Source organism: Elephantulus edwardii, unplaced genomic scaffold (genome assembly GCF_000299155.1).
Source record: "Elephantulus edwardii isolate Elephantulus edwardi_28Jun2011 unplaced genomic scaffold, EleEdw1.0 scaffold00254, whole genome shotgun sequence".
Lineage (NCBI taxonomy): Eukaryota > Metazoa > Chordata > Mammalia > Macroscelidea > Macroscelididae > Elephantulus > Elephantulus edwardii.
Window position 1 is genome coordinate 3015593 of NW_006400004.1, and position 13279 is coordinate 3028871.

Here is a 13279-nt window from a genome sequence, read left to right on the forward strand (position 1 = left end):
TAATGAGTGTGGGCATACCACAGATCATTGGATGTGAGAGAACAGAGCAAGGTTCTAATCTATTGTTCATTAGGCCACTATGAGTTATAGCTGACTCAATGGCATCTAACAACAACTACTGTTTGGAGAACTAATTTGCTGCATAAACTTTCACCAAAAGCATAATGAAGTATTAAAAAAAAAAAAAAACCAACACCCGACTACTGAAGAAGCTGAGGCCCTCAGTCCTACAACATAGAAGAATCTGAATCCTGCCCCTAGTAGGCATAGAAGTAGGCACCACTCTGGTGGATCGTACAGGAGCCGGGTCCTTAGCATTTGGTGTATTGCAGAGGACTCAGCTAAACCATGTTAGGACTCCTGACCCAAGGATTATGTCTGTTATTTTAAGACACAAAGTATTTATTTGTATATAGCAACAGACAGCTAATACAACCCTGATTTCTAGGTAAATAAGCTAAGCTTATAAAGGTCATATAACTACAAAATAACAGAATCTGGATTTCCTCACAAGGCTATGTAACTCCAAAATCTATACTTTCTAAAAAAATTCATTGTGTGTGTGTGTGTGTGTGTGTGTGTGTGTGTGTTTGTACTGTCAAATCAAATCTGGCTGGTACAGGAGGAGATTGTCCCTCCTTCTCCAGGAGAGCATCTGGTGGATTTGAACCAGTCACCCCTCTGGGATTGCAGTGTAACTTCTTGCCACTAGGCCACCAGAGCTTGCCCATACTTTTTAAATTATATGATGCTTCCAGTTTAGGCACTCTAAATTAAATAATAAACAGTAGTAGTATTGTTATTGTTGTTGTTGTTATGTGCCATAGTCGCCTGAGACTCACTGCGACCCTATGTACAACAGCCCTAAACCCTATTCTGTGCCAATCTTATTGTCTTCTGATACACTACCCCTATTACCTTAGTCACTGAAATAATCCATCTCATTGAGTGTCTTCCTCTCTCTTTTTTTTCACAAATAATAATTTTTATTTGTAATTAGTAAAAGGCTGAATTTTAAACAGATTCTTGAACTGGTGGCTCATAACCATCAGCTCGTTCAACTTTTGCACCTGTCTCATCTCCAGTAGCTTTTCCAGAGCTACCACCTTCACCATGAATCTCCATGAGTTTGCCCAATTCAAACTTGGGCTTCTTGAGCATTTTTACTTTCCTAACAAATACATCATGGAGAGGATAAATAGATTGGCAAGCCTTTTCTATGTCTTTTCCAATGCTGTCTGGAATCAATTTATTGACCACCTCTTTCAAGTCATTTGTCTGCACCTCTCGGGTCATGATTTCCATCATTTTCTTCCAGATTTGGCGGACCTGTTGGTGCTGAGCATAAGATGTCTTCCAAATCTGATTGCTGCATTTTTTTTGTAAAACCAACACAAAATAGACGGAGCAAATAACCATCGGTGGTTTTGACATCAACATATGCTTCAGTCATGGTCTGCCATTTTTTGACCATGGAGCACATTTTGTCGCGGGTAAGATCCATGCCATGGAAGTTAGTGAGGCAGTTTTTGCCTTGAACATCCTCAGTAATTAGCTTGAATTTTCTAAATGCAACTTCGTCATTTTGCAAATCAGCAAGGCTCACTTCAAAAACGAGTCCCTTGAGTCCATCAGACGCAATTTTGGTTCCTTGAGTCCTTGTGACTAATGTCTTCCCAATATTTCTTATATTGAACATTGCTGGCGCCTTTACATCATACCAATCTTTCTTGGAAAATGGATCAACCACTTTCTTCTTGGCTCCTTTTTTGCCACCTTTTGTAAGGCGCTTGTTCTTGCCGACCGCCATGGTGGTGCCGAAGGAACGAAAAGGCGAGTGTCTTCCTCTCTTGCACTGCTGTCTCTCCACCCTCTTAAGCATAACGTCCCTCTCCAAGGAGTGATCCTGCCTTGTAATATGTCCAGTATATGTCAGACGGAGCTTCAGAATCCTTGCCTCCAAGGAACAGCCTGGCTTCACCTTCTCCAGGACAAACTTGTTTGTTCTCCTAACAGTCAATGGTATATTCAATATTCTTCAACACCACAGCTCAAAGGCATCAATTTTCCTTTCATCATCCCTAGTCATTATAGTGTCAAATAAGATATTTAAGTATACTGTTGGTTAACTAAAGTGAACAGCTTTTTAGCAGCTAAGGAAACAATGAGGTGAGGCAATCATTGTGTGTAAAGTTACTAAAAACTATTCATATCTCAAAATTATATCAAAATTACTTTTTCTTTGGAGGCAAGAATGATGAAGTGAAGCCTCACATACTTAAGGTATATTGCTAGGAGGGGCTATTTCTTGAAGAAGGACATGATGCCAGGAAGGGTTGAGGGTTGGCAAAGGAGAGGAAAGCCCTTGACCAGGTGAACTGATGCAGTGACTGCCACAATGGGCTCTTGTGTATCAGAAACTATGAGGATGGCACAGAATAGAAAAAGACTCAGATCTTTTTTCTTAGAGTCGCTATGAGTCGTGCTCTACAGCATCTAACAATAACAACATTGTTTATCTCAGAATTACTTCTTCTATAATAATTAGGCAGCACAGCAGTCACGACATATCCTTTTTTCAGAGGAAAAGATTAAATCATACTTTATTCAACAACCACAATAAAAAGAACACAGTTTTCCTAAATTTCCAATATATTTACATACAGTATCCCTACTCTCAGTCTTCCCATGAGATCTAAAGATATAACTGTTGCTTCATGAACCACATTCAGTATTCTTACCTTTTCTTTTTTTTTTTAAATTCACTAGAGACTGCTTTCCCTCAATCTTTACAGGGCTAGAGAGAAGTCTGTTAGCCAGAGGCTAGGATTTTGAAGCTCTGTCTCCACAATCAACAGTCTTGGCACAGCAGTCAGGAAATCAAAAGATGAGTTGCACTGGGAAAATCTGTGGTCAGTCTAGAGACTAACGTGCACCTGATCCAGTTCATGGCCTTTGCAATTACTTGCTATGCATCAGAGTTGGACAATGACTAAGGATGACAGAAGAATTGATGTCTTCAAGTTGTGGTGCTCGAGAAGAGTGTTGAACATACCATGGACGACCACGAAAACAAACAGGTCTTAGAGTGAAACCAAGTTTCTCCGTGGAGGCTACAATTTTGAAGCTCTGTCTCACATACTTGGGCACATGGCCAGCAGGGACAGGTCCTTAGAGGACACCAGGCTCAGAAGGGTAGGGGAACAGTGCAGGAGAGAAAAATCCTGAATGAGATAGACTGATACAATAACTTGGGCAAAGGGGGTAGGTGTGTCAGAATCAGTGAGACTGGCTCAGAATAGGGCAAGCTTCAGAGCTGCTGTACATAGGGTTGCTATGAGTCCCAGGCAACTAGATGAAAGATACAACAACATGTGATGTCAAATGAGATCATTATGGAAGAATCCCGATTAAAAAAGGCAATAATGCAGAACACAATTCCAGATTCTCAGGAAAACTCAGACTTTCTAGAGCTAATGAGAGTAGGTGCACTCCCAAAACTATTGCCCTGATACAATCTTTAAAACTTAAGCCAACGAATCCCCTAAAGTTTTATTTAAGCCAAAAATGAACTTATTTAAATTGTCAAAGTACATCTACTTTGAGAATATCATTGCTATTAAGTGAAGTTGTGTCAGAACCAACTCACAGCTGACCCTCCAGCAGGCTTTCAAGGCAGCAAATCACACAAGAGGAGATTGCTCATTTTTCTTCTGCAAAGCAGCAGGTAGATTCGCACCACCTGCCTTTGGCACTAGCAGTCATGAAATTAAAAAAAATGTATTGCATTGGGTAAGTCTGCTGCCAGGGACCACTCTAGAGTACTGAAGAGCAATAATATCAATGTGCCTGACCCAGGCCATGTTCTTCAGATGCTGTGCATCAGAGAGCTGGACAATATCTAAGGATGATAGAACAAGGATCAATGCCTTGGAGTTGTGGTGCAGAAAAATGCTGACCATACCATGGATTGCCAGGAGAACAAACAGACCTGTCCTGGAGACAGTGAAATCAGGATGCTCCATGGAGGCAAGCATTTTTAGGCTTTGGCTCAAATACTTTGGGCACATGACCAAGAGGGTCTGGTCCTTTTTGTTGGACATCATGCTTGGAAGGGTGAAGTGACAGCACAGGAGAAGATGACCCAGGATGAGATGGATTGACTCAGTGATTGGAGAAATGGGATTAGATCTGTCGGAGACAATGAGATAGTTGAGTCTGAGGACAAAGTAGAGTTCAGGGCTGTTGTACATAGGGTTGCTATGTGTCTCTGGTGACTCAATGGCACATAACAACAACAACAACAACAATAACATATGCATCTTTAAAGAAAGATTATGTCCTGTATAATCTTAAATATTCATCTAAAGAAGCATACAGTGTTAACACACTTGAGCTAATTTTCCAGTTATTGTTATTGTGTTGTTGTTAAGTGCCATCGAGTAGTAGGCTACTCATAGCGACCCTATGAATGAAAGACTTGTACAACTTTCATCGTTTCTCCACGTTCATAGAGTTTCCAGAGGCAAGCTATTTCTGAAGTGGATGTCACTCCTGCTTCCAAACTTGTTTTAATTGGGGAGCTCCACCAAACACTGACCACCATAGACGACCATTATCGCCTCACAGTGTTTAGCATCACAGCAATCATGAATTACCTCTGTACAGCAAATGGACAGACCAGTGCTATACCACTTAGAAGAATGTTTGGCCAGAAACAATTAAAACCATGCCTGAGGGCCACAGATTAAAATCACCCACCTTTGGCTTGGTAGCATAACTTTCTATTCACTAGGCCAAAAGAGCTGTCTCGTTGTTGTTGTTGTTGTTGTTGTTAAGTGCCATCGAGTCTTAGACAATTCAGAGCGACCCTATAGTATATAATAAAAGTAGATGGATTTGACAAACAGTGGAAATAAAAGTGGGTAAACATTGGATGGATGAATAAATTGTGAGAGTTCAGACATGCACTCATACAAGGGTTAAAGGGTCATTCACCAAGATTTCAGAGATCTCTGAAGTGGATCTAGCGCATATTTGTACTGAGTCATTCTTCTCTTTTCCTTTCCCCCAGACTTTTAATAACACAAATTTAGAAGTAAACTAGATTTAGGGAACAACTATTTGTCCCTTTGAGAAATTCTTTAATCTTTAGTTTTTAGCCCCCACTCTTACTTTTAGCACAATAAGAGAAATACTCAACCAAGTCAACAGCGATGAAACAATGTGTAAAACGTAATGACCTAGACATTTTGATTTAAGGATTCCTAATAAAAAAGGTATTGATATAACAGAAAGAGTGGAAGCTTTGAAGTTATACAAACTAGAGTTACAATCTTGCTTTCATATTATGTTTGATATCTGGGCACAGAGACACTGAATTTAATTTTCTTTATCCTTTCTTACCTTCTTCCCTTATTTTCTACTTTCCAGGGCCAGTAAAAGAACTTAATAGTAAATGAGTGATCTCCAATTCAACTAAAATCAGCAGCTAACACATATCACCAATCTTGCCACCAACACAATAAAAATTAATGTATTAATCTGACACCTGAGGCAGAGATTAATCTGAATATCATAAACAAATACTTGCATGCACTAGCTTTTTCAGATATAGTTCTCAGAGTTTAAACTAATATTAAAAGATTAGACAATATTCCAGAAACTACAATGTGTTAATTCAAGATGTAAAGCAAGGAAAAAAAAAAAGAAGAAAAAAAAAGATGTAAAGCCAACTTGTTATGATGTTATAGAAAGCACTGAGATTTGAGTCCTAGCTTAACCTCAAACTACTTACCTTCTCTGAATCTTTTCATTTATAAAATCATGATAATGATTTCTATTTTACAAAGACTTGTTAAATTACATTATACATGATATAAAGTCTCTGCAAACTTAATGGCTAAGTAATGACATGTTATCTACTGAACACATCACCATTTAAAGGCCTGCATTAGAAAATCATTATATGCTCCTTCTTCCCATAAAAACTTGAAATAGTTGTATAAAATGCTATAATGAAAAAAATCCCTATGTTGTATGGTGCTTTAGGGCAACATTACAGAGTTTGCTTAACTAAATGCAAGCAAAGTTAATTTAGGGAGGCTGGACTATTGAAAAAGAATGTGGCACAAGACCTGCAAGAAGATTCATCAATAACCTGCAATATGCAGACAGCATGGGCTTTTTTTGCTAAAAATGAAGAGGAAGAATCCCTTAATCAAGATCAAAGCCTTCACTATGGATTACATCAGTATGTTAAAAAATATATAAAAATCTATGCAGCTGGACCATGGTAAAAACACCATGGTAGACAGAAAAGATTGGAGTTGTCAAGGATTTCATTTTACCTCAATATACAATCAACATGAAGGCCGTGGTGGCCTAGTGGTTATAAATTGCACTGTCAACACAAAGGTACCAAGTTGAAGCCACTAGTCACTACACAGGACAAAGATGGGCAATCTCCTCCCATGTGACTTACTGCCTCTGAAAACCGGCTAGACGGTCAGCTATGAGTTGGTTCCTACTCCAGGTACACAACAACAATATTATCAACACGTGTGGAAGCAGCAGTCAAGAAATTAAATTTCATACTGCACTAGACAAATCTACTGCTAAACACCTTTTAAAGTGCTAATGAGCAAGGATAACAGTTTAAAGACCAAGGCGTAACTGACTCAAGCCACAATATTCCCCAGTGCTCCCTATGCAATAGAACCTAACTGAAAGTCTAACAATGAATAAGAAAGATTGAAGAAAAATTGATGACTTAAAGCTGCAGTGTTGGCAAAGAATACTGACTTTCCTATGAACTGCCAAAAGAACAAATAAACCTGCTTAGCAGAAATGCAGCCAGAGTGCTCATTAGAGGCAGAGATGGTAAGACTTCATCTAACATACTTTGGGTATGTAATCAGGAGGGGCTAGTCCTTGGAAAATGGCATTATGCTTGCAAAAGTGGAAGGTTAGTGAAAGAGATGACCTTTAATGACATGAAATAAAATTGTGTAATCTAAGCCTAGCAGACATTGTGAGGATGGTACAGGACAAGGTTTCTGTCTGTTACACATAGGGTTGCCATCCGCTGAAAAGTTGCTATGAGTCAGAATCTACTCTATGTCAGTGAGCTTTGAGTTTGATTTATGCACAAACAAGTGCTTGTTGTTTAAAACTCTATTATAACAAACCGTAGAGAACTGAGATAACTGTTTTTACTACTATTTGAAATCTGAGAATAGTTACAAACTTCTATTATTCTTAATTTCACAATTTCCTCTGCCCCTCATACAAATGCACCAGCCACTAAAGTTAAGGGATAATTTACCTGCTTCCATGGATCAAAGCTACATTAGCAAAATTCAGACAACATGCATGACAGTGATTCCCTCAAGAGTCTTCCCTGGTTAAAGGGTATTACTTGTCTTTTTCCTCTGACTATCTCTTTACTTCCCACTCAAGGGATCGAGGAGTAGCCAAAGTAATAATTTCCTCTCGTAAACTATTATTATGGAATTAAAGAACATGTATAACATCCTCCTCAAATTCTTTCATCCAGTTTAACTCTAGTTATATATTTTGAGGATGAAGTATATTTTAAAATCTCTAAGGAGGAAGGCACAGTACTATCTTCCCTCCCAGTATTTCATTTTTATACATGAAAGTTAACTTCTCACTTTATTCCCCATACACTCTCTCAACAAATGCTTTTACCTTCTACTAAATGCCAAGGCCACCATTAGACTCCTTAAGTACAAAGATTTTCTTGTCATTAAACTTTGTTAGACTGGCTTCCAAGTAAAAGGTTAATTAAATATAAATTACTCAAAACTTATCAAAGGAAAGGAAAGGAGCCCAAAGCAGAAATACAAAAGATCATGTCACAAAAATCAAACCTTAAATTTTATATAGTCCCAAGGTAAGTATATGTTATCTATATTATAATTTTTTTCTGAAAAACACAAACAATACTTTTTTCCCCCTATTGTGTTTAGTTCAAAAAGTTGATAATCAACCATGTCTTTTGGTAGAATCAAAACTATTCCTCTCTCCTCATCCCTCCCCCCAAAAATTGGTCCAATGAGTTTTCTGTTAACTCTTTTAACATATTAACTTTCTTTATATTCTCACAAAAGTCATAAACAGGGTAAAATTTGGCATAGAGACCCATTCAAAACTCTAGTAGTATTAGAGGTTGCTAAGGAAATGAAGCAGAAGAAGCAAGTGTAGAAGAGAGTAGAAATTCATCTTGCAGGTATATTGGGCCAGACATTAAAAGGATTAATAATATTTCAAGTCTTAATGTTAGAAGCTTTTCCCTTTGGGAACTACAACAACCTTAATGACACTGCATCATTTCATGTACTGTCATGTGGACAAATTAATGCATTTTATTTATTTATTTCTATAGGCTACAAAAATTGTAAAAAAAAAAAACAACCCATCAGTGATCACAGTTAAAGATTAATTGAGTATAGACTAGAGTTCAGCTATCACCTAGGTGAAATGCAGTAAAACTATTATTTCCAAAATTCATTTTCTTGATTTCCTTCAACTACCACAAGCCATTTCTCTCCTTCTATGAAGTTTGAGAACTGTCATTTTCCGGTCCAAAAAATTCAGTCTAAACAACATATGCTAAAAAGAAATAAAAAGGTCCAAGAAATAGGACTATAAAAGAATATGTTGAAAATTACCCTCTGCTGTCTTTTTAAAAGTTCTATTTAAAAGTTAAGTTTCTCCTTTCTTCCCCCGTCCTGCCCCCACCCCCATCCCACTTCGCCCAGACAGAGGGTAACAGTCTGAGCTGCCCTGGTAGAGTTGATCCTAAAGTTAACATTCAGCAGCCCATTTCCAGACAGCAGCGCTAAATCTATTTGGATAAAACGCGTGTGACCCAGACAGTTGGCATTTGGCCCAAACGCGTTGCACCGGCAGCTCAAATAAAAACAAGAGTAAGAAACTCACTCTCTCGTTCCCTCTCAGTGCGCTCTCACCCTCTTGCTCTCTTTGCTTCTAATATAACAATGAAAGAAATTACCAAGGCCAGAATTGTTGCACACATTATCAGAAGGCAGCTTTCCAATATTCCTCCAGCACTTCGGGGGCCCCCTCATCCCAAATCCCTGAACTTTGTCCCATACACCATATATATACAGACATACCTCGATAAACAAGGCTCCGGAGGGTTATGAGTCTAGCACGTCCCAAGTGGCCAAAGTAAATCAAAAACACACGCTTCAATCTCTTTGATTAGCCTATTAAGAGCTTAACATATCCTGAAGCATCAGGGCTAAAGCTAGCACATTAATTCTGCCCTCAGAGACCAGGCATAAAATATGCACTTGTCTGACTACTAAGACACTGACATGAAACGAAAATGCAGGTTTTTCTTCAAGAAAACTGGAAATCGGTTTAAAATGCACCTTACAATTCCCGATTACTCTTTGATGATTAGTTAAAACAGCACAATAATCATATTAAGTAATATTTCAGAAAAATATGTATATTCATATGATAAATGTATTTTTTTTTTGCACCATAAAATACTTGCAAGACCCAGAATCCTCCAACCCCCAACCGGCGTAAAAAGATTTCAAAAGATTTCTATCTATAAAATGAGTTCAGTCAAGCTCACTCATTGCCATAAAAAAAAAAAAAAAAAGGAAACCACAGGAAAAAAAAAAGTTTTCTACGCGTTATTCGGAAGACAAGCAAAGTACAAGTTTTTTAAAAAAAAAGTTTCATTGAATATTGTGAAGTCTTCCTTACCGTTTTCATCTTCAAATTCTGATAAAAAGTAAGTTTCAAACAATAGATTGCACTGGACGACTCACGTACTCCCTCTCCTCTCTGCCTTTTTTTTTTTCTTTTTCTTTGCCCCCCTTTGCAAAGCCACACCAGCCAGTTATTCTGCAGCCAGAATAAAACCCTATAGTCTGGCTAACTGGGGCTTTAAAGAATCGACTTTCCGATTAGGCAGAAATGGAGATGCCTTCAATACATCCAGGCTATCACCCTGAAATGTTGCTTTTGCAAACCCCCTTTCTATCCACCAAAACCCCCAAAAATAAAGAAAAGGGGGGAAAGAAAGAAAGAAAGGAAAACAGACTTATTGGGGGTGGAAGTGGTGCCCTCTCTTCCTGGACAGCTTAGTGCCTTTGCTATGCAAATAACATGTGAAGAGCATCAAAAGGTATCAAGAGAAAAGAAGACAAGAGGAGCAGGAAGGGCAGCAAAGTTTTCTTGAAGTAGCCCTAGATCTCACTACCGGCCCCCAGCCAACTTGAATTGCAGCAGGAGAAAATTTTGGCAGCTTTTCCTCGGAGGCAGAGCACACTGACGTCAGTCTGCAGATGTGCCTGGGCTGCGTCGGGTGCGCATGTGTCCTGGGTCGTCACGTGGAGGGGGAGGGGAGGTAGAGGTACAATCGGGGTAACCAACTACCAGCCATTCAGAAAGGCTTAGACAATGTCAACTTTTCCACCCTGTGAATGAGACAAATACTGGCCCTTCTAACCTCTCTCCCATACCCTACTCTGCCTCTTTTCCTTCCCTAACCTGTTTTAGAAAATTCCAACCTGATTTGCTCTTTCTTGGAAAAATAAAGCGAGTAAGGAAAGGAGGGTTGGCATTATATTGACTAATGCCACTAAGATCCCCGGTGTCATTCTCAGTAGTTTTTTCTTAGACATAAAATATTAAAAGTTACACATTCTTTATATAAATAGTATCTTTAAGGAAATTTATTTTAAAAAAACTTAAATGAGCATAGTAGACAGATTTCACGTGTGTAAAACGCTTGTGGTTTATATATTACTCTAACAAGTAAGACTGTCACAAAAAGAGAAAGTAAACTAAGACCAGCACATTTTCCATTCGATTATCAACTTCAAGTTATGCGGAACTTTAAAAGAAAGGGGGGGGGATTGGGGGAGGGAACAGAGAGTGAAGCTTGCATTATTTCCAGATGAGGGTGAGACTGGATGGTGTTTTAAAGTGCAACCGGGGAAAGCTACAAGTGAAGTGTATTTGTTTAAGTCAGTGCATTGAATGAAACCTCAATGACTGCTCATATAAAAATAAATCCAAAGTCAGACCCCTGCCCCCAAAAAGGGGAGGGGGACAGGAACACTGCTGGGATCTCAAGATAAACAAACAAAACCTCAAAACTGGCTCTTCAAGCTTCCCATTTCCAGCCATCCCCCTCCCCCTCTCCTCCTCATACACACCAGCTGCCAGTCTGTCCAGACTTTTAAGGATAAAATACTGCTACAACGTAGCACTTTCACTTTCATTTGCTGGGAGAAAGCCACTGGCATTAAACTGTAGGGAAAATGCTCAGATATGTTTTCCATGTCCTAAGCAAGCAAACAAAGTCTGGCATGCAAATCGGAAACAGGAAAAAAAAATGTGAAAATAGCTCAGGACAAATGTTGCCTTTCAGTGGTGTAATCTGCTGCATCATTTATCTGTCTCAGTGGTGGGGTGTTGGGTAGGGAGCAGTTTAAAACTTTCAGAGTTTGCGGGGGTGGGGGGGTTGGAATAGAAAGGAGGGAATTGATGCTTTAACATTCCACTCCTTAGTTATCACCAAGTCAATTTCCAATGGTCAGAAAGGGGAATTGGATCAGAAGGAAGGAACTTGAGAGGAAAATAGCTCGGAAACATCCAGTGAACATTACTGTTCATTTGGGTTGGTTTTGGGGTGTTTTTATCCTTTCTTTCCCCCATCCTACGCCGGAGGTAGTAGGTGTAATTTTTCTGGTGAATCCATGAATAGTTGGCTAAAAAAGGCATGAATCAGACTGAAAAATATCCAAGAATACAGTTCTTCTTCAAGGAATGAAAAGGGAAAACACAAGCTCACAGAGCCAGTTAAACATTCTGTAGTTGTCATTGACAGTTTACAATAAAGCTATAGATACATATTTGTTGTGTGCTGTCCAGTCAGAATTGAGTCATAGCTGATCCTCCAAAGGTTATTCAGGAGTAAATCCCTCAGGAGATCATCCATCATTCTCCTATGGCCAGCTGGTGGATTTGAACCACCTGCTTTTGGAATTGCAGCACAGCTTATCTCTAGGTCACCAGAGTTCCATCTATGTGTGTGTGTACATAGAGATATGTATAGCTCTAGTAATGTAGTACAAAAAAGTGAGAGGGGCTGCTAACAAACAGGTCTAAGGTTGAATCCATCATTTCTCCTATCCAGGAAAGATGGGTAGTCTGCTTAAATATCTACAGTCTGCAATGTCAGATGGATCTTGGCAGAAAGCAGAGAGTACCAGAGAGATGTCTATCTGTGTTTCATTGACTATGCAAAGGCATTTGACTGTCTGCATCACAACAAATTGTGACTAATGAGGAGAATGGGAATCTTAGAACACTTAATTGTGCTTATGTGAAACCTATACTCAGACTCAGAAGCAGACCTCAGAAAAGAGAAAGGAAGTAGTGCATGGTTCAAAATCAGGAAAGGAGTGTATTAGGGATGCATCCTGTATCAAAACTTTTTCAATCTGCAGAACAGATCATTCAGGAGGGTGGGCTTTATCAGGAGAAATGTGGCATCAGGATTGGAGGAAGACTCATCAACAACTTACCTTATGCAGATGACACACACTTGCTTGCTGAAACTGAGGAGGATCTGAAGCGCTTGCTGCAAGCTAAGGACTGTAGTCTTCAATATAGATTGAAGCTCAACATCAAGAAAACAAATATTTTCACCACTGGGCCAATGAGCAGAAATAAGAGATTAAGGTGGTTAACAATTACCTCTTGCTGGTTTCCACAAAACACACTCTTAGCACCAGATACCATGAAATCAAAAGACAAATTGCGCTGGGAAAATCTGCTTTCAGGGACCTTTCCAGAGTACTAAGAAGCAACAATGTCAGTCTAGAGACTAAGGTGCACTGGATTTTTGCAATTACTTGCTATTCATCAGAGAGCCGGATAATGACTAAGGATGACAGAAGAATTGATGAATTGAAGAATTGGTACTGTAGAAGAGTCTTGAATATATCATGTACAGCCAAGAAAAGAAATAAGTCTGTCTTGGATAGATAGGGTAAAGCCAAGTTTCTCCTTAGAAGCTAGGATTTTGAAGCTCCATCTCACACTTTGGGCATGTGGTCCTTGGAGAAGGACATCATGCTTGGAAGGGTGGAGGGACCGCACAGGAGAGGAAGACCTCGGATGAGATGGATAGATACAGCAACTGGGAAAATGGGGCTAGGTAAGTCAAAAGTCAGTGAGACTGTCTTAGAATAGGGCA

At 39.2% G+C, this 13279-nt stretch overlaps 1 pseudogene; it reads right to left on the reverse strand.

The window, feature by feature from the left end:
* Positions 1 to 1014: 1014 nt before the first annotated feature.
* Positions 1015 to 1810, reverse strand: LOC102846350 (annotated as a pseudogene).
* Positions 1811 to 13279: the final 11469 nt, after the last annotated feature.